Here is a 23,684-nt window from a genome sequence, read left to right on the forward strand (position 1 = left end):
ACAGTAAATAAAACTTTTAATCATAACAGGTGCTTACTTTCGGATAGGCAACGTGAAGTATGTAACAAATAAAATAAATTTTTATTCTTGAACCAATATGTTGATATTGTTTTATTTTTTAGTATAACCATGAGTGACTATTAATTTCATTGTAATTCCTCCTATATCTTTCCTGAATAATTTTATGGGCTGAACTCATAATGCAAAAAAATAGACTAGAGGAACTCTTAAAGTCCTACTGCTCATCTCATATTCTACTACTACAGTGGGGAGATGGATGAAAAGGAAGGAGTAGAACAATTCAGTTTTTTATTTAGTTTTGAAAAAGTGAAAGTCAATAAAACCACTAGGGTAATTTTAGCACAATGTTTAATCAATGTTATTAACATTTATGTATTTTGTTAACTTTGTGTTAAGAAAATTTTGAACAAAGAAAATGTTTTCTTTGATGCTTTTTACTCTCATTCAGTCTCTTTTTCAAAGTATCTCATGCCACTGAGTTGCCACTGGCCTGGCCAAGAGCACTCACTCTTTGTGCAGACATTTCCCAACACCATAATCATCCCTCAATTTATCCAAAAACATTCATATACATATGGATACATAGCCAGGCTGAGCTCAGAGGTGTAATGCAAATTATATAATATGTAATCAATATTTCCTAAGAACTCACAATCTAACTCAAAAAACAATGGCTATTCAAGAAAGGAATCAGTAAAACCACAATAAAGAAGATGGAAATTAAGATATGTCTTTTACCTAAGTGGAGAAAATGATATTTAGGAAGCATGGTTAAAACAAACAGGATGTAGAGTAGAGGAGGGAGTGTAGCGTTGAAAAGCCAACAGAAATAATAGAGACTTGTTACATTAAGTACAGAATTAAAAGTATGAGATTTTTCGGAATCATTAATCAGTATTGTATGGAGCAAAAATTAAGTTCTTAGTGATTTTATTTCCAAAGGATCTTCATTTTTGTAGCTAGTTAATATGATTAATAAGGTTTGTCAATGGGTGCTAATAGCTATTCTATGATGTGTTTGTACTTTTAGACAGTGATCTAAATAAGTAGACGTAATGAATGGAATTGAATATCTGAGAAAATATCCTGGATTTTGTTGTATCCATCAACAGACTTTAAGGAATATCCATTTTATCCAGTAAATTGACTAGCCTCATCCATTAAATGTAAATCAATTCTCACTAATTATTAGGTACCTCCAAACACCAGAGATGTAAGACACTGATCCTGTATGTCTAAAATTTTATCTCACTTCATATTAAAAACTTCTAATCCAATACAGAGTTCAGAATTGTTCATGTTGGAAACTTTTCAAATATTCATTAAAAATGAAAAATAGATATTTCAACGTGAGGTACATGATTATAATCTCATTAAAATTGGAGATTCTTATCCTTTCCCCCAACATACAATTAATTAAATTATTTTAATGGCTCTCTTTTTGCAGTCAAGAGCTGAATCACCATACTGCCTGAAAAAAAATGTATTAGGTATAAAAGTTTTATGCTCAAAGTTCAATGTGAACATGTTACAAAGTTACTAATTAATATACAATATTCTGATTGACAAGATTTCCTCCTATGATGTCAACTAATCTGTCCACATTAGTTTCTAAATGTCTAGTTAAAATATTTTTAGATGCTGCACTTAAATTACCTCTTTAAAACTAACAGACTGTGAGATTTAACAATTTCTTTTTTTTTTTTTTTGCAGTACGCGGGCCTCTCACTTTTGTGGCCTCTCCCATTGCAGAGCACAGGCTCCGGACGCGCAGGCTCAGCGGCCATGGCTCACCAGCCTAGCCGCTCCACGGCATGTGGGATCTTCCTGGACTGGGGCATGAACCCATGTCCCCTGCATCGGCAGGCGGACTCTCAAGCACTGCGCCACCAGGGAAGCCCAGATTTAGCAATTTGTGATGTAAAAATCTTCCAAGGTCCATAGAAAAATTTATTTATAAAGCATCTTCATAATGTTATCAAAATGCTTTCAATAAAAATTGTTCAGCCATTGGATCATTGCCCACAACCTTTCACATAGGGCATTTAGATGTTTATTTTCAGTTTATTTATAATTATTCTAAACACTGGGTTAAGTGAAGTTTTCTTCTTTACTGATTCATTTGTTTATTGATTGATTCATTCATTCATTCTGTGTCTATTTTTGATGTTGAGTATAGAGAAGCTCTCATGACAGAACCACTTCAGACCTAGAGACACATAAAGACTGAAAGTCAAGAGATTGAAAAAATATTCCCTGCAAATAGAAATCAAAAGAAAGCTGGAGTAGCAATTCTCATATCAGACAAAATAGACTTTAAAATAAAGACTATTACAAGAGACAAAGAAGGACACTACATAATGATCTAGGGATCAATCCAAGAAGTACATATAACAATTGTAAATATTTATGCACCCAACATAGGAGCACCTCAATACATAAGGCAAATGCTAACAGCCATAAACGGAGAAATCACCAGTAACACAATCATAGTAGGGGAGTTTAACACCTCACTTTCACCAATGGACAGATCATCCAAAGTGAAAATAAATAAGGAAACACAAGCTTTAAATGATTCATTAAACAAGATGGACTTAATTGATATTTACAGGACATTCCATCCAAAAACAACAGAATACACTTTCTTCTCAAGTGTTCATGGAACATTCTCCAAGATAGATCATATCTTGGGTAACAAATCAAGCCTTGGTAAATTTACGAAAATTGGAATTGCATCAAGTATCTTTTCCAAGCACAACGCTATGAGACTAGATATCAATTACAGGAAAAAATTGGTATAAAATACAAACACATTGAGGCAAAACAATAAACTACTAAATAACCAACAGATCACTGAAGGAATCAAAGAGGAAATTAAAAAATACCTAGAAACAAATGACAATGAAAACACGACGACCCAAAACCTATGGGATGAAGCAAAATCAGTTCTAAGAAGGACGTTTATAGCAATACAATCCTACCTCAAGAAACAAGTAACGTTTCAAATAAACAACATAACCTTACACCTAAAGCAATTAGAGAAAAAAGAAGAACAACAACAACAAAAAAAAAAACCCAAAGTTAGCAGGAGGAAAGAAATCATAAAGATCATCTCATAAGTAAACGAAAAAGAAATGGAGGAAACAATAGCAATGATCAATAAAACTAAAAGCTGGTTCTTTGAGAAGATAAACAAAATTGATAAACCATTAGGCAGACTCAAGAAAAAAAGGGAGAAGACTCAAATAAAAAGAAATAGAAATGAAAAAGAAGTAACAACTGACACGGCAGAAATGCAAAGGATCATGAGAGATTATTACAAGCAAATCTATGCCAATAAAATGGACTACCTGGATGAAATGAACAAATTCTTAGAAAAGTACAACCTTGCAAGACTGAACCAGGAAGAAACAGAAAATATAAACAGACCAATCACAAGCACTGAAATTGAAACTGTGATTAAAAATCTTCCAACAAAAAAGCCCAGAACCAGATGGCTTCACAGGTGAATTCTATCCAACATTTAGAGAAGAGCTAACACCTATCCTTCTCAAACTCTTCCAAAATATAGCAGAGGGAGGAACACTCCCAAACTCATTCTACGAGGCCACCATCACCCTGATATCAAAACCAGACAAAGATGTGACAAAAAAAGAAACCTACAGGGCAGTGTCACTGATGAACACAGATGAAAAAACAGAATACTAGCAAACAGAACCCAACAGCACATTAAAAGGATCATACACCATGATCAAGTAGGGTTTATCACAGGAATGAAAGGATTCTTCAATATACACAAATCTATCAATGTGATACACCATATTAACAAACTGAAGGAGAAAAACCATATGATCATCTCAATAGATGCAGAGAAAGCTTTTGACAAAATTCAACACACATTACGATAAAAACCCTTCAGAAAGTAGGCACAGAGGAAACTTACCTCAACATAATAAAAGCCATGTATGACAAACCCACAGCCAGCATCATTCTCAATGGTGAAAAACTGAAACCATTTCCTCTAAGATCAGGAACAAGGCAAGGTTGTCCACTCTCAGCACTATTATTCACCATAATTTTGGAAGTTTTAGCCACATCAATCAGAGAAGAAAAAGAAATAAAACAATCCAAATCAGAAAAGAAGAAGTAAAGCTGTCACTGTTTGCAGATGACATGATACTATACATAGAGAATCCTAAAGATCCTACCAGAAAACTACTAGAGCTAATCAATGAATTTGGTAAAGTAGCAGGACACAAAATTAATGCACAGAAATCTCTTGCATTCCTATACAGTAATGATGAAAAATCTGAAAGAGAAATTAAGGAAACATTCCCATTTACCATTGAAACAAGAAGAATAAAATACCTAGGAATAAACGTAGCTAAGGACACAAAAGACCTGTATGCAAAAACTATAAGGCACTGATGAAAGAAATTAAAGATGATACAAACAGATGGAGAGATATACCATGTTCTCGGATTGGAAGAATCAACATTGTGAAAATTACTATACTGTCCAAAGCAATCTACACATTCAATGCAATCCCTACCAAACTACCAATGGCATTTTTCACAGAACTAGAACAAAAAATTTCAAAATGTGTATGGAAACACAAAAGACCCCGAATAGCCAAAGCAATCTTGAGAAAGGAAAATGGAGTTGGAGGAATCAGGCGCCCAGACTTCAGACTATACTACAAAACTACAGTAATCAAGACAGTATAGTACAGGCACAAAAACAGAAATATACGTCAGTGGAACAGGATAGAAAGCCCAGAGATAAACCCACGCACATATGGTCACCTTATTTTTGTTAATGGAGGCAAAATATACAATAGAGAAAAGACAGTCTCTTCAATAAGTGGTGTTGGGAAAACTGGACAGCTATATTTAAAAGAATGAAATTAGAACACTTCCTAACACCATACACAAAAATAAACTCCAAATGGATTAAGGACCTAAACGTAAGGCCAGACACTATAAAACTCTTAGAGGAAAACATAGGCAGAACATTCTATGACATAAATCACAGCAAGATCCTTCTTGACCCACCTCCTAGAGAAATGGAAAAGAAACCAACAATAAACAAATGGGACCTAATGAAACTTAAAAGTTTTTGCACAGCAAAGGGAACAACAAACAAGAGAAAAAGACAACCCTCAGAATAGGAGATAATATTTGCCAATGAAACAACTGACAAAGGATTAATCTCCAAAATTTACAAGCAGCTCATGCAGCTCAATATCCAAAAAACAACCACCGAATCCAAAAATGGGCAGAAAACCTAAACAGACATTTGTCCAAAGAAGATATACAGATTGGTAACAAACACATGAAAGGAGGCTCAACATCACCAATCATTAGAGAAATGCAAATCAAAACTACAATGAGATATCATGTCACACCAGTCAGAATGGCCATCACCACAAAATCTAACCAAAATAAATGCTGGAGAGGGTGCGGAGAAAAGCGAACCCTCTTGCACTGTCAGTGGGAATGTAAATTGATACAGCCACTATGGAGAACAGTATGGAGGTTCCTTAGAAAGCTAAAAACAGAACTACCGTATGATCCAGCAATCTCACCACTGGGCATATACCCTGAGAAAAGCATAATTGCAAAAGAGTCATGTACCACAATTTTCACTGCAGCACTATTTACAATCACCAGGACATGGAAGCAACCTAAGTGTCCATCAACAGATGAATGGATAAAGAAGATGTGGCACATATATAAAATGGAATATTACTCAGCCATAAAAAGAAATGAAAATCAGTTTTTTGTAGTGAGGTGGATGGACCTAGAGTCTGTCATACAAAGTGAAGTAAGTCAGAAGGAGAAAAACAAATGCTGTATGCTAACACATATATATGGAATCTAAAAAAAAAAAAAAGGTTCTGAAGTACCTAGGGGTGGGACAGGAATAAAGACGCAGGCATAGAGAATGGACTTGAGTATATGGGGAGGGGGAAGGGTAAGCTGGGACGAAGTGAGAGAGTGTCATGGACATATTTACACTACCAAATGTAAAATAGATAGCTTTTGGGAAGCAGTCGCATAGCACAGGGAGATCAGCTCCGTGTTTTGTGACCACCTAGAGGGGTGGGATAGGGAAGGTGGGAGGGAGACGTAAGCAGGGGGAGATATGGGGATATATGTATATGTATAGCTGATTCACTTTGTTATAAAGCAGAAACTAACACACCATTGTAAAGTAATTATACTCCAATAAAGACGTGAAAAAAAAAAAAACAGGGTCTCATCATATGCTTGTTGAAGCTATATATATATAGTGTGTGTGTGTGTGTGTGTGTGAATTTTGATACCGATGTATTTTGTCTTCGTGGATGTACACATATGCTTTCAGATGAAAGGTTACAATCCAATATATTTTCTCTTTTCCTTTTTTTCAAGAAAAATAATAATAAATTTCAGTGCCACGTGTAGCTATCAATTTATTGCAAGTGCTTCAAAACATTTACTGTCCCTGTTTTTTATAAATGTATTCCATTTTGGTTAAACTCTTAATTGTTTTCTCAAAACGTATTTTAACATATGCGTTCCTCAAAGTCTCCTTGGAATTGAATCAATTTTAAACCACACAAACACAAATACTTAAGAAATTAAAGCACTACTTATAGATAATAGTGACATAAATTGGAATTGATACATACTTTTTTGTATGTGAAAAGGGGAAGTAATATCCCTTTCACACATAAAACAGTAGTATTAGGTAAAAATTAAATTTCAGATAGTTAATTATAAATAGAGGCTAATGGTTAGATAATATGAAAATCAATTTCAGTGCATTAGGACAGTAGCATTATGGAAATCAAATCAAAGAAAAAGTAAGAAAAGTATGGATCAATTTATAATAGAAAAAAGTAATAATTAGGAAGTTTTAAACTACACACATTTTATTAGAAAAAAATAATTTAGAGGACTTTTAAATTTTTCACTGCAACTTTTTATTCTTTTTCTTTTTCTCTCACTAAAGGATAGTACCAATGCAGCTGTGAGATAAATTTGAAAATTTCTTGTTTAAAGCAAGAAATTGGACAGGAACATTTTGTGAACCCAGACATGAAAGCCATCAAAGAAAACTCTAGTGGAAAAGTATAAGATACTAGTTTCTCAAGCTCTGTGAAACCCAAAGAATTTTCATAGGCTTTATGACCTGTAGAGATCAAAGCTAGAATTAATTTTTAAAATTCTAAAAGAAGAAACCTTGGGTCTTGTGATCTTCACCCTAATATGACCTACTTAAATCAATATGTTACTAGACATAACCAAGTACACCAAAACTCCATATGATTTTAATTTACAGATGCATCCATTTACATATGTGTGCTCACGTTTTAGTAGGAAGTATGTGAAAAGAGAAGAAATCCATAATTATGCATTATCTGAATCAAGATAAACAGAACATGGTTATCAGGGACACAGATAACATGGTTGTTTTTCTATTTATTAATTCCCTGCCAAGAATTTAGACTTTAATCCTCTCCATGGGCCCACAATTAACTGACTTTTTCTATTACTCTGATGCTTCATTTTCCCTTCCCACCAGAATGATGCATTGGTGAGTACTGTTCTTAGTCCCCAGGAGATTAACATGATAAGACTTCCATGCTTACATCATGGATCAAAACGTCAGGAGCCAGAAATTGATAAATCAACTTACTAACGGTTGTTAGTTTCTCTAAAGCAAAACCATGCCAGCTTTATTCAATTAGCCCCATGCAAAACATCACTAAAGATATGAGTCCATTATCATTATTAAGCATATCTTAAACATAGTTTTACTAATATTTGGGATCCACAGGCAGATTAAAAGGGTACATAATTTAGAATATTCACAGTTGCAAATTGAAATTAAAAATGGAAATGTGAATAATTATATTGTCCATATGGCACAGCTGAAGTATGATTTTATAAGATTAAATCTTGTATAGGGATGAAAAATGATAAGCCAGTGTTATTATTATGAGCCACACAATAACATATGGGATGTAGGCCAATAGCATCACTCTAAATCAGCCTCAGAATTTTATAAGCCACTGAATGTCACAGATGGAAGCTGTTATTCATTCCACCTGCTTGACATGATAAGCTATAATGATAAAAGTTCAGAAGTAGAATTAAAATGAAGACAGATAAGCCTGCTTTGACTCTACTGACTACAATTTTTACTGATGCAGTGGTTACAGAGGCCAGAGGCTCCCACTGATCATCAGGTTATGACAAGATGACAGTGCATTAATTTTAACAAAAATTTCATGGGAATCTACTTTCATAATTTACATGAATAAACATGATGCTCATATAATCCTCTTTGACGCAAAGATCCTAAAAATAAGAAAGCATGTCTGGTTATCTCATCTCTATCTGTCTATCTATGTATCTATCTATATTTAAGATTAAAACAACTGGAGGAAGGGACTAGCAGTTTCTTGTTTGTTGTTTCATTTAGGATATTCTTTTTCATTTTTCTTAAACTTTTATACTGTGAATCCATGCTTATTATAAAATATTGCAATAATGCAAAAATTTACAGAGAGAAAAAGCAAACGTGTACCTTCTTTCCCTTTCACATGACATAAATCCAAGCCTCACCCCTCTCCTTAAGTAATCTATATATACATAAAAATACATACTATACATATACTTTTGCTTAAGTACACGTGTTATTTCCCCTCACATAAATAGAATTGCATTTTATTTGTGCATTGACACAAACATAATTTTGTACTTATACAAATGATGTTGTATTATATATACTTGTCTTTAACTTGCTCTTTTTATTCAACAATATAAGCACATAAAGATGATATTTGTTAAAGCTCTGTGTAGTATTTCTTATGAAAGAGTTAAGAGCGTTAATTTAACCATTGCTTTACTGAATAACTTTACTTTTATTTTAATTATTCACTATCATAAACAAGTTTTGGAAGAAAATTATATATACATATAGACACAGATACAGATAGATATAGAGATGTATGATGACTACACATATGAATGTGCATACACAAAACACACACACAGTCAAAAGATGTTTCCTCACTTGCTTAAAGAACACAGAAAATTCCCATTGATATATAAGCTGTTTTTCCCCTCATTTTCTCTTCTAGTCCGACTTTCTATATGCATATTGATACACCAGTAGTACACACCTTAGATTTTTGTATATTTATAATGTTCTAGTATATAGATAAGAAAATCTATAGTTTTCTATTTTCAAAATTGTAGTGGTTATCATTCCATTTTTATTCCTCAAGACGAACTTTGGAGTTTTGCTTGAGATTACATCTTTATGTTACATTAAAGATCTGAGTGTTCTACTATGTTGATATTTGTCATCCAGATATGTTTTTCAATCATATTTTAATTTTTTCACAAAATTGTATATATTTCTTCATTTATTCTTATATATTTTTGTGAGGTCATGAAAGTGATGATTTTTCCTGTTATAAATTTTTTTTTTCTGTTATAAATTTTTACTTGAGCTTTGATCGTGAATAAGAAGACTTGTTTATTTTTATTGATCTTGAAACTAACCAATTCCCCAAATTCTCATATTTGCTTTAAAGATAGCTAAAAAATAAAAAAGCTACCAGAACTAATAAGTAACTTAAGCAAGATTGCAGGATACAAGGTCAACACACATAAATTATATTTCCTTATGCTGACAATGAAAAACTTGTAAATGGATCAAATGACTCAGCATGTTAAACCTGTCAATTCTCTCCAAACTGATTATCACAATTATGATCAATTCCCTCCTAGCAGGATTTTGATACGTATAGATAGGTTCACTTGAACATTTATATGGGACAAGAATGAACTAGAATAAGATGTCAAGTGGACAAAACAATTTTAATAAAAGAAGATCAAGTTGGAGACATCATGCTACCTGAATTTAGTACTTACTGTAAAACTACAGTAAATATGAAAGTATGGAATTGGTAAAGGGATAGACATGTAGATGAATAGAGAAGAATAGAGTGCGGAAACATACCTAAACAAATATGGCCAATATTTTTTTTAACTACAAAAGCAAATAAATAGAAAAAAGATTGTCCTTTCAACAATAATGTTGGAACAGTCTTATAGTTGGATAAATGCCAAAAAAAACCTCAACCTAAACCTCCTACCTTATACAAAAATTAACTCAAAATAAATCATAAGTCTTATAATAAAATGTAAAACTAAAGAACAATATGTAAAAGAAGAAACTTTATGCCCTTCGATTAATCGAAGACTTCTTCGACAAGACAAAGTAAAAAAAAAAAAAAAAAAAAATTGCTTTGCTAAATATGGTGTAAATAGAAAAGAAAAGAATAAGTCACAGACTGGGAGAAAATATTTGCAAATTACATATCTGACAAAGAATTTGTACCTAGTATATATAAAAAGCACTCAAAACTCCAGGGGAAGAATATAAACAACTATTAAAAAATGGAGAAAATCTTAAACATACACTTGACCAAGGAGTATAAATGAATGTAAAATAGCACTTAAAATTATATTCACTATCATTATATATTCAAGAAATGCAAATTCAAACCATGATGAGATGCTGCCATTTACCTAATAGAATTATTTAAAATATATATTATTGACAATAGGAAATGCTGGTGAGGATTCAGAACAGTGAGAACTCATATACTGTGAGTAAGAATGAGAGTGATACAGCCACCCTGGAAAGGAGATTGGTAATGTCTTAGGAATTTAGAGGTATACTTACCCCATGACCCAGCAATCTCACTCTTAGGAATTTACTCAAAAGGAATAAAAAATTATATGCTTACCAAAACCTGTATATTCATGCTCAAGGCCACTCTATTCATAATTGTCAAAAACTGGAAACGGTACATATGTCTTTTACTAGCAAGGGGATAAACTGTGGTACATTCATGATAGACTATGATCCTGTAATAAAAAGTAATGGACTATGGATACAGCAACAACTTGGATAGATATTAAGGGAATTAATGTGAAAAATGTCAATCTCAAAAGGTTGTACACCATATGCTTCCATTTATTTGACATCCTGAAAAAGAGAAAACTATAGTGATGGAGAAGAAATTAGGGCTTGCCAACATTGAGGGGTTGAGGGAGAACATGACTGCAAAGGGGTAGGTAGCATGAGAGAGGTTTTTGAAGAGACCATAGAATTGTTCTGAATTCTGATTGTGGTAGTCCTGAGCACACGGACTTATGCATGTGTTAGAATTCATAAAAGTCTACACTAAAAAATATGTTAATGTAAAAAAATTAATTCAATTATAATAAGCTCTAAGGGGAAAGGAAATTAAAATTCTTCTCTCTTCCATTCAAAAGATTTCCTCCTGCATAAGGTCTCATGGGATACTTATTTCATATGTTGTGAACAGTTTGACTTCCTTCCTTTGATATGCTCATACGTTGGTAACTAAAGGGATAACGAAATCATTTTAATACTGTGAAAGGAATAAATGGAAGTGTGAATGGCAGGGAAGAATAGGTAACATCCTCTGAGTGCCTACATACCAGGAACTTAAAATGAAAATATTTCTCAGTTTCAATTAATGCCCCAAGATTATAGGCAGCAAGTACTCTGTGGCAGACTATTTTCAAAAATATATATGGCTATAAAGATATTTCCCATGTCATTTGCTCTTTATTAAGGTCACCTTGCCACTCCTGCATCAAGAGATGGTGTTTTTCTCTCCACCACCTTTATCAAGCCTGAACAGGCCATATTACTGCTATAACCAGTAAAATATCACCCAAGATTCTGTGCCAGTTCCAGATATGGTCCCTAACAGCACTGGCACCTTCTGCTTCCTGTCCACTGGAGCCCTCAGACAACTCTGGCCTGAGCTGCTACTTGACACAAACCCATGAGCCACTGCAAAAAATAATCCTCTAGCTAAGTTAAATAAACCACAGAATCCTAAGAGAGAATAATAAATTGTTTCTGCCACTAAGTTTTGTTAAATTGTATTAGGGAACTAGAACATACTCCCTTCCTCCAAACTGGGACTAGATTATCTCTTCAAATATGTACAACTAACTGTGTGACCTGCAGCTAACTACCCAATTCCAGCCTATAAAAGAACTTGGGGGCTTCCCTGGTGGCGCAGTGGTTAAGAATCCGCCTGCCAATGCAGGGGACGCAGGTTCGAGCCCTGGTCCGGGAAGATCCCACATGCCACAGAGCAACTAAGCCTGTGCACCACAACTACTGAAGCCCACATGCCTAGAGCTCGTGCTCTGCAACAAGAGAAGCCACTGCAATGAGAAGCCCGCACACCACAACGAAGAGTAGCCCCCACTCACCACAACTAGAGAAAGCCCACAAGCAGCAACAAAGACCCAACACAGCCAAAAATAAATAAATAAATTAAAAAAAAAGAACTTGGAAAGATTAAGAAGTAAGGGACAAGGGAGGGAATTTCAGTAGAGAGAGTTGTCAATGGGCTTCCTCCTAAGCTCAGGCCTAATCAAGGAGATTCCCAAAAGGCCAAGAAGAGGACGTTATAAGTATTCTCATGAGTTTGCAGGGAGCAGTAAGAAGGTCACAGTAGATATGTGTCTACCTCAATCCTGAGCAAAAATTCTAAAGGGAAAGAAGTTTGAAGTTGGCCTATAGCAGCAGCATGAAGGACTGTGAAAAGGACATAATTCTATCCCATTAACAGAAAGTGAAATATTTGTTTCATGTGGACTAGGTGTCTGAATGTCTGGAGGGAAAGCGGGAGGGAGAAAGAGACATTTTCAAAGCATGAACCATGTCCCATAAATGCCTGTCATGCCCAGAGTGTATCTCAGCTAACCACAACAAATAATATATTTTATCTTTTTTCCTGAGCCTTTCCTTCACTTTGGCCATGGAGGAGTGAAGAGTAATAGTTAATGGAAGGTGAGAGAAGAGCTTGCAGATTAGAGATGAAACCTATTCTACTCTTTCTCCACCTCCCGCCCCTATTTCCATGTTTCCATTTCAAGTTCCTGCCTTAAGTAAGTCTGAGCTAGGAGAGAAAGAAGATGCTACAGTAACATAAACTTTGAAAGTTTGATTATTAGGTGGAACATATATTTTAATTATGGAAATGAGAGTAGCTTTTCATCTTGAAATTCTGAAGGGGATTTTTTTTTTCATTATCTGAGAGTGACCAGAAAAGACAGGAGTCTTTCCTAGATTCCACCCAAGGATCAGGATATATTGTGTCAGCATGGACAGAGAATAAAGTTGTTTACTGTTCATCTTATGAGTCTCACTTGTTTATGAGTTTGGTTATAGCTAGGATGTTTTAGGTATAGTGATACTTTATTTATTTGATTCTCAGAAACACTCAGTAATGTAGTCATTAAAATCTTCATGAGAAAATCTGAAGATTGGGGAATTCAACGGCCAAAATGTTATAGTTAAAAGATAGCAAAGGCAAAGTCCAAGCATGCCTTTCTGAGTCATGTAGTAGGACAGCTCATTAGCTGTGGCTCCTGGCACATCCTCTCTAAGCATTATATAGCAGGAGAGGACAGACAGTGGGAACAGCCTCTTGTTTAAATTAAGCCTATTTGGAATTAAGATCCTTAGTAAGCTAAATACTGTTGCTCTCAACTGGAAAAGGCTTTTCTTTCAGCTTTGCATGTATAAGAATGGTGACTCTTTCTTGAAATCTAGACCTTGAAAATTTTTTTAAATAACAAAAAAATTAAAAATTTTTATTGTGTATTTCTTTCCTTAACGATAGTTATTTGGTTTGAGATATTTCACTTTCTTCTTGCCTATTTAGTATTAGTTAATGTTGCCTTTTTTTAATTCAATTTATTTAAACTAAAAAAGAAGTTACTTTTTGAACTATACTTGCTTTATTTTTAGAAATTCCTTTCCGTTTTGTTTAGCATATATAATAACTTTATATTTTAAAAAAAGCTTCTCCTCATTTATAACTTCCCATGAAATACTTTTTATTGAAGATCATGTACATCTAAGAGATATGTGATTCCCATATGATATTTAACCTAAAATTCTTACATACTTTGTAGTCAGAGTGGCTTTAATGGTGCAATTTCTTGTCACCCGGCAAAGCCCTCAGGCTGATTTTGTTCTCCTTTCCAAACTGGAAAGATTATTTTGGTAGATGGCTTTCATTCAAAATGAGTGACAAAAGATGAAATGCAGATATTCCTAGAGCATTCCCATTTGCCCTTATCCATACAAGGTACACTTGACTTCTATAAAATGCTTTCTTGAGAACAGAGACTTGGAAACGGGCACATAGGTGAAAGGCAAAGTTCTGGGTACTGAAAAGTAAGGTAATTTCTAGGGACCAATAGAACCCAGGAAGGGGAAGCTAGGTTTTGAAAAATTAACTTCAATTCAAAATATTGCTAAAATTTTGGAAACTTTTGGTGGCTAACATTAAACTTCTTTTAAAAATCTTCTTCTTCTTCCTTTTAGCTCTATTTCTCTAATGTTTTCCCTTTTCTTCGTGTTATTTCTGTTTCTTATCTATGCCTTAGGTCTGTCATTAATGTTAAGCAGCATCCACAGTCATTGAATTTCAGGAATTCTGCATTAAACACATGACTAAAGCTGCCCTACAAGTTTTAATTTTCTTTTTTCATGAAAAGTTAGTACTTGAAATTGATTTTGAAACATTTCTAAAGGAGCTTTATGGAGTTTGGTTTCTCAATTATAAAATGAACTTAATTTTATGTACATGCTTAATTTACCCAGTAATTGTAGGTGGGTTATTTGTAATAATAAGAGAGAAGAAAAATAAATCATCTTTGTGACACCTTTTGTTCTGTAAACTAATCCTGACATTTACTTGAAAAGGCTTCTCTGTGGGATAAGTTTTGCAAAATCATCTTCTTCATTGACTTATTTTGATTTTCTCTTGAAATGTCTCATAGATTTTCTTCTAAACAGACTAAATACACCTTGTCTCCAAAGTGGATAAATCTAAAACATTTCTGAACTCGTTTTACATAAACTAATATGTTGGACTAATTTAATTTTGTTAAACACAAAGGATGAAAATAAAGAGTACTTTTACAATTAAAATTTTTAAGAACAAATGTCAAAAAGCTCTTAATCACCATCTAAAAATAGAATAAGTTATCTTTAAACATCTTGCACATTCCTAAACTATGACTGGTAGGATATTAGCATTAAGTCTTGAGACAGGAAAAAAAAAATCTTTGAAAAGGGGCTATATGTCATTCTTCAAACAATTATATAAAAATAATAATAAAATGTTCTATTTCACTTCTAATGGTAAGTGCTAGGAAAAAATAAAAGGAAAAATATTTGCTCTTTTACATGAGAAATTTAAGTCTAAAAGCCATGCTATAATTTTATCCCTAAACTTATAGGGATAAAATGAATAAATAAAAGTCATGACATTGGCTCAGCTCTCAGTTAGTGGGCATCAATGAAACAGATTTAGCCAAAAGGAAAGCTGAAAATCCTTTGCATACCATAGCAAAACATTTGGAAAAACAGCACTTAGATCAAAGGCTTACAAAGTCCCTACTGAGTGTGAAATTGTAGAAGTGGTTGGAAAAAGAGTTACTCTGTTGGAGAATGTTGGCTTCTCCTTGCTACTTTTAACAAGGTATTTCAGAAAGCAGTGAGGTGATGGAATAAATTAGCAGGTCTGCAAACAAATTGAGGACAACATAGAGGATGCAGACATTAAGCACTTCCCAGGCTTGGAAAAGCCAATCGTTCCTGCACCCCAAACAGCAGAAAAAAAAGAATGAAAAAGACTTTGAACAATAAACACTCTTATGGGACAGTCAAATGAGACTAAAGAAAGGCACTCAGCTTTGTGGCAAGAAGAAAATCAAAAGGGTAGCATTTAGGTTGCTTCCATGTCCTGGCTATTGTAAATAGTCCTTCTATGAACATTGGGGTGCATGTGTCTTTTTGAATTCTGGTTTTCTCAGGGTACATGCCCAGAATTAGGATTGCTGGATCATATGGTAGTTCTATTTTTAGTTTTTTTAAGGAACCTCCAAACTCTTCTCCATAGTGGCTGTATCAATTTACATTTCCACCAACAGTGCAAGAGGGTCCCCTTTTCTCCACACCCTCTCCAGCATTTATTTTTTGTAGATTTTTTGATGTGTGTGGTGATACCTCATTGTGGTTTTGATTTGCATTTCTCTAATGATTAGTGATGTTGAGCATCTTTTCATGTGCCTCTTGGCCATCTGTATGTCTTCTTTGGAGAAATGTCTATTTAGGTCTTCTGCCCATTTTTTGATTAGGTTGTTTGTTTTTTTGATATTGAGCTGCATGAGCTGTTTGTATATTTTGGAGATTAATCCCTTGTCAGTTGCTTCATTTGTAAATATTTTCTCCCATTCTGAGGGTTGTCTTTTCATCTTGTTTATGTTTTCCTTTGCTGTTCAAAAGCTTTTAAGTTTAATTAGGTCCTATTGGTTTATTTTTGTTTTTATTTTCATTACTCTAGGATGTGGGTCAAAAAAGGTCTTGCTGTGATTTGTCAAAGAGTGTTCTGCCTATGTTTTCCTCTAAGAGTTTTATAGTGTCCAGCCTCACATTTAAGTCTTTAATCCATTTTGAGTATATTTTTGTGTATGGTGTTAAGGAGTGTTCTAATTTCATTCTTTTACATGTAGCTGTCTAGTTTTCCCAGCACCACTTATTGAAGAGACTGTCTTTTCTCCATTGTATATTCTTGCCTCACTTTGTCATAGATTAGGTGACCATAGGTGCATGAGATTATCTCTGGGCTTTCTATCCCGTTCCACTGTTCTATATTTCTGTTTTTGTGCCAGTACTATACTGTCTTGATGGCTGTAGCTTTGTAGTATAGTCTGAAGTCAGGGAGCCTGGTTCCTCCAGCTCCATTTTTCTTTCTCAAGATTTCTTTGGCTATTTGGGGTCTTTTGTGTTTCCATACAAATTGTAAAATTTTTTGTTCTAATTCTCTGAAAAAGTCTTTGGAATGGATAAAGAAGATGTGGTACATTTATACAATGGAATATTACTCACCCATTAAAAGGAACGAAATTGGGTCATTTGTAGAGATATGGATGGACCTAGAGACTGCCATACAGAGTGAAGTAAGCCAGAAAGAGAAAAGCATTATCGTATATTAACACATATATGTGGAATGTTGAAAAATGGTACAGATGAACTTATTTGCAAAGCAAAAAATAGAGACACAGATGTAGAGAACAAATGTGTGAACACCAAGGGGGGAAGGGGGTGGGATGAACTGGGAGATTGGGACTGACATACATACGCCACTGGGTATGGAATAGATATCTAGTGAGGACCTGCTATATAGCACAGGAAACTCTACTCAGTGCTCTGTGGTGACCTGGATGGGAAGGAAATCCAAAAGAGAGGGGATATGTGTATACATATGGCTGGTTCACTTTACTGTGCAGCAGGAACTAGCACAACATTGTAAAGCAACTATACCCCAATTTAAAAAAAAATAAATATATTTTTAAGTGTAGCCTTTCCTGTCAATCCTATGGTTTCAGATGGCTTCAAAGTATGTGCCATTAAGCAAACAGAGAGAGGCAATGGCAGAAAATAAGCAAAGAAATAAAGCAAGCTTAAGAACTATCTCTAGAAAATAACTAGATGTAGGGTTAGAATCACATAGAAATATGTAAGAAGCAGAGAAGTAGAACACTATTAAGATTTAAAAAAATAAACTATTAAAATATACCTACATGTAGAAAAAATGCACAAATTATAATTGTAAGCTTGATGAATTTTATCAAAGTTAAAAAAATTTCCTGTATAAACAGCACCCAGAGGAAGAAACAAAATGTTACCTGCACCATCAGAGTCTCTGTGCTCATATTTATATAAATAAAAGAAATAAATATTATAAAATATATCTTGGGACTTTTTTTAATAGAATAATTTAATATGGAGTTACTTATATCTTTTTATATTTATTTTCTAATACATATCCTTTTTTCTCCTTTTTTTATTGAAATATAGTTGACTTACCATATTATGTTAGTTTCAGGTGTACTACATAGGAATTTGACATTTGCATACCTTATAAAATGATCACCACAATAAATCTAGTAACTGTCTAGCCTCACAGAGGCTATTACAATATTATTGACCGTATTCCTTAGCTGTATATTACATTCCCATGGCTTATTTATTTTATACCTGGAGGTTTGTACCTCTTAATCCCCTTCACCTATTTCTCAACACCATCCCTCTCCTCTCTGACCACCACCTATTTGTTGTTTGTATCTACAAGTCTGTTTTCCTTTCGTATTCTTCATTTGTTTAGTTTCTTTAGATCCCACATATAAGTGAGATCATATGGCAGTTGTCTTTCTCTGTCTGACTTATTTCACTTAGTGGAATACCCTCTGAATCCATCCATGTTGTAGCAAATGGCAAGATTTCATTTTTTATGGCTGAGTAATATTCCATTGTGTGTGTGTGTGTGTGTGTGTGTATACACCACATCTTTATCCATTCACCTGTTGATGAACACTTAGGTTGTTTTTATATCTTGGCTACTGTAAATGAACATAGGGATGCATATATCTTCCTGAATTAGTATTTTTGTTTTCTTCTGGTAAATACCCAGAAATGGGATTGCTAGATTATATGGCAGTTCTATTTTTAAATTTCTGAGGAATCTCCACACTGTTTTCCATAGTGGCTTCACCAGTTTACATTCCCACCAGCAGTGCAGGAGGGTTCCCTTTTCTCTACATCCTAACCAACACTTGTTCTCCTCCACCATCTTGGCCACCTCCCTCTAATATGTATGTTAAAGTCTTCTCTGGTTTGCCTTTTTGTATATAAAGACAATGATGTTTATATATATATATATATGTATATATAATTTCTTTGACTAGGATAAGACCAGTTAGACAGAATTTGTAGATATATATCCTTTCCAGTAGATCATAAGTTAATCTTATTTAATATGAAGCAAATATGTCTTAATTGATTCTTCCTTGTTAAACAACAATGAAAGAGTGAAAAAGCAAGCCTGTTCATTTTCAGGAATTGTAGTAAGTGACCATGACCAGAGCAGGATTTATACCCTCCTAGTTGCATCATGAGCTTTGGGCAATAGTCCCTCATATCCCTTAAACGTAGAAGAGTGTTACTCCCCAAGACGGCCATAAATTACACCTGGAATGAATTCTGAATTTCAATTCTGAAATTGAAGTAGGAATTAATAAAATACCCTTTAGGATCCCATAAATACACTCAGATTCCATATCTGTGTATTCAAGATATGGAATCTAAGATATTCCATATCTGTGTATTTTTTTTCTATATTTTGCTTTAAAGTTTTATATTTATCTCATACTATAAAGTAACAACAAAAATCAAAGAAGAAATCCATTTTACTGTCATCCTACCAATCTATTTAGTCAATTCCTTATTTTTTCCATCTTTCCTCCCATGAGTTGTGTTAGTTTTTATGAGAAAATATTGAGAAAATATGTCTCCCATACATTTAAACTTAATAAAACTAGAAGGACCAAATCAAGAAATTTAATTTTAAAATCAAAATTTTAAATTAAAATTAAATCCATTTTATTTCTACATTTTTTTTTAGTTGACTCAGTGAATATTATAATAGATTAGATAATCGACCATCTTCTTAATAAAAGTGGTAACCCTGGAACAGGTTAACATGCAAGTTCTTGAAGGTTTTTAGACAACTGTCTTTCATAGTTTAGGTAAACCCTTTGTTGAAATCAGGGAACTGGATCAGATAATAACTAGTTAGAAATCATGTGATGCCTACTACAAGCAGAGAATACTTTTGATGCGATATAAAAATTAGGGGTTAAACGCTTTGACTCCAGTTGTATTCATATCTTGTCCACTTTTCTAATCTTCTAAATGTAAAATTCTAGGTATGAAAAAAGTGTAAAACTTTTATAAATGCAAACCTGGATATTTTAAAACAGCTACCACATGCTAAAATGATAACAATTAGCAGCTGTCACATTCAAAGTGTTGGAGAAATATTAAGAAGTTAGTGTATCCCTTTAGTGCACTTTGATGAAACGCATATCAAATAATATCAATAGGATTTTTCACTCCTTCAAACTACAAAGAAAATTTGTCGCCAGACAATTTTCACAGCTCTAATTACAGCACTCCTTTTGCAACTCTATAATTAAGAGTGAACTACAATTTTCCTTCCTACTCTCAGCTGCAAAAAATATATAAAATAAAATTAAAATTTTAAGTAAAAAAAAAACTTGTTCTGAATTTAACAGGGTATTTATTTCTTCAGTTTTCAGCCTATTTGCCACCAAAATTTTGCTGAAATCAAATTTAAATCATTCATATATGGTTCTAATTAGCAGCAAACGTCAGTCTTTAAAAAATGTAGGTTTATCCCAAAATGTCAACTTCTGGTAATGTCTATGGTATTTTCCAGATTTCTATGTAATTATTTTCCACAGTTTATCTGCATGAATCAATGTGCCTACAAATAAAATACTTGATCTCTTTTCATTCACTTTTTCAAAGGTTTGTGAATGTTCTCCTATTTTACAGTGTTATGTATTTATAATTCAGATTAATTGCAATTATTTAAAAATTCTATGATGCTTCAGACATTTCTCCAGCTGATATCTTGATTCATTTTGCAAGTGGCTCCTAGAACTATGGCTCCAGGTATTCTGGAGCACAATCTCTGATGCACATTTTTCCCCACATACTGAATAAATTTGCAAATTTTGATATATTTCCAATAAGCGGTACTCATTTATCATGCTTTGCAAAACGTTTAACCATGCAGTGTGATCCACTGGTACTGTGTATGTATGTATCTATACGTACATGTGTGTATGTATATGTGTGTGTGTATGTGTGTGTGTGTGTGTGTGTGTGTGTGTGTGTGTGTGTGTGTGTGTGTGTATTTACATACTTCACTGTCCAGGCTGACATTCATTTAAGACATCAGAGGGAAGTACCTGTAGCCTCATTTGTAGTCCTGGGAAGTGACAGTTTTGTATCACTTCCTCCAGGGATGAAAAACTGGAGGACTTTGCAGCCCATTGTTTAAAGATACAATTGTGAGAATCACAACTAGCTGACAATCATCAACAGGAAGACACTGGAACTCACCAAAAAAGATACCCCACATCCAAAGACAGAGCAGAAGCCACAATAAGACAGTAGAAGGGGCACAATCACAGTAAAATCAAATCCCATAACTGCTGGGTGGGTGACTCACAGACTGGAGAACACTTATACCACAGAAGTCCACCCACTGCAGTGAAGGTTCTGAGCCCCACGTCAGGCTTCCCAACCTGGGGGTCCGGCAATGGGAGGAGGAATTCCTAGAGAATCAGACTTTGAAGACTACTGGAATTTGATTGCAGGACTTCAACAGAAATGGGGGAAACAGAGACTACACTCTTCGAGGGCACACACAAAGTTGTGTGTGCATTGGGACCCAGGGGAAGGAGCAGTGACCCCAGAGGAGACTGAACCAGACCTACCTGCTAGTGTTGGAGGGTCTCCTGCAGAGGTGGTGGGTGGCTGTGGCTCACCATGGGGACAAGGACACTGGCAGCAGAAGTTCTGGGAAGTACTCCTTGGCTTGAGCCCTCACAGAGTCCGCCATTAGCCCCACAAAAGACCCCAGGTAGGCTCCAGTGTTGGGTTGCCTCAGGCCAAACAACCAACGGGGAGGGAACCCAGCCCCACCCATCAGAAGTCAAGTGGATTAAAGTTTTACTGAGCTCTGCCCACCAGAGCAACAGTCAGCTCTACCCACCACCAGTCCCTCCCATCAGGAAACTTGCACAAGCCTCTTAGATAGCCTCATCCACCAGAAGCCAGAGAGCAGAAGCAAGAAGAACTACAATCCTGCAGGCTGTGGAACAAAACCCCACATTCACAGAAAGATAGACAAGATGAAAAGGCAGAGGGCTATGTACCAGATGAAGGAACAAGATAAAATCCCAGTAAAACAACTAAATGAAGTGGAGATAGACAACATTCCAGTAAAAGAATTCAGAATAATGATAGTGAAGATGATCCAGGACCTCGGAAAAAGAATGGAGACAAAGATCGAGAAGATGCAAGAAATGTTTAACAAAGACCTAGAAGAATTAAAGAACAAACAAAAATCCATGAACAATACAATAACTGAAATGAAAAATACACTAGAAGGAATCAATAGCAGAATAACTGAGGCAGAAGAATGGATAAGTGACCTGGAAGACAGACTGGTAGAATTCACTGTTGCAGAACAGAATAAAAAAAAAAGAATGAAAAAAATTGAAAACAGCCTAAGAGACCTCTGGGACAACATTAAACACAACAACATTCACATTATAGGGGTCTCAGAAGGAGAAGACAGACAGAAATGACCTGAGAAAATATTTGAAGAGATTATAGTCGAAAATTTCCCTCTCATGGGAAAGGAAATAGCCACCCAAGTCCAGGAAGAGCAGAGAGTCCCATACAGGATAAACCCAAGGATAAACACACCGAGGCAATAGTAATCAAATAGGCAAAAATTAAAGACAAAGAAAAATTATTGAAAGCAGCAAGGGAAAAAAGACAAATAATATACAAGGGAACTCCCATAAGCTTAATAGCTGATTTCTCAGCAGAAATTCTACAAGCCAGAAGGGAGTGGCATGATATACTTAAAGTGATGAAAGGGAAGAACCAACAACCAAGATTACTCTACCTGGCAAGGATCTCATTCAGATTCGATGGAGAAATCAAAAGCTTTACAGAAAAGCAAAAGCGAACAGAATTCAGCACCACCAAACCATCTCTACAAAAAATGCTAAAGGAACTTCTCTAAGTGGGAAACACAAGAGAAGAAAAGGACCTACAAAAACAAACCCAAAACAATTAAGAAAATGGTCATAGCAACATACATATCGATAATTACCTTAAACGTGAATGGATTAAATGCTCCAACCAAAAGATACACGCTTGCTGAATGGATACAAAAACAAGACCCATCTATTTGATGTCTACAAGAGATCTACTTCAGATCTAGGGACACATACAAACTGAAAATGAGGGGATGGAAAAAGTTATTCCATGCAAATGGAAATCAAAAGAAAGCTGGAGTAGCAATACTCATATCAGATAAAATAGACTTTAAAATAAAGAATATTACAAGAGACAAGGAAGGACATTACATAATGATCAATGGATCAATCCAAGAAGAAGATATAACAATTATAAGTATATATGCACCCAACATAGGAGCACCTCAATACATAAGGCAACTGCTAACAGCTATAAAAGAGGAAATCGACAGTAACACAATAATAGTGGGGGACTTTAACACCTCACTTACACCAATGGACAGATCATCCAAAATGAAAATAAATAAGGAGAAAGAAGTTTTAAATGACACAATAGACCAGATAGATTTAATTGATATTTATAGGACATTCCATCAAAAAACAACAGATTACACTTTCTTCTCAAGTGCGCATGGAACATTCTCCAGCATACATCATAACTTGCGTCACAAATCAAGCCTCAGTATATTTAAGAAAATTAAAATCATATCAAGCATCTTTTTTGACCACAATGCTAGGAGATTAGAAATCAATTACAAGGGAAAAAAACCGTAAAATACACAAACACATGGAGGCTAAGCAATACCTTACTAAATA

The sequence above is a fragment of the Grampus griseus genome (genome assembly GCF_964374135.1).
Source record: "Grampus griseus genome assembly, chromosome: 7".
Classification (NCBI taxonomy): domain Eukaryota; kingdom Metazoa; phylum Chordata; class Mammalia; order Artiodactyla; family Delphinidae; genus Grampus; species Grampus griseus.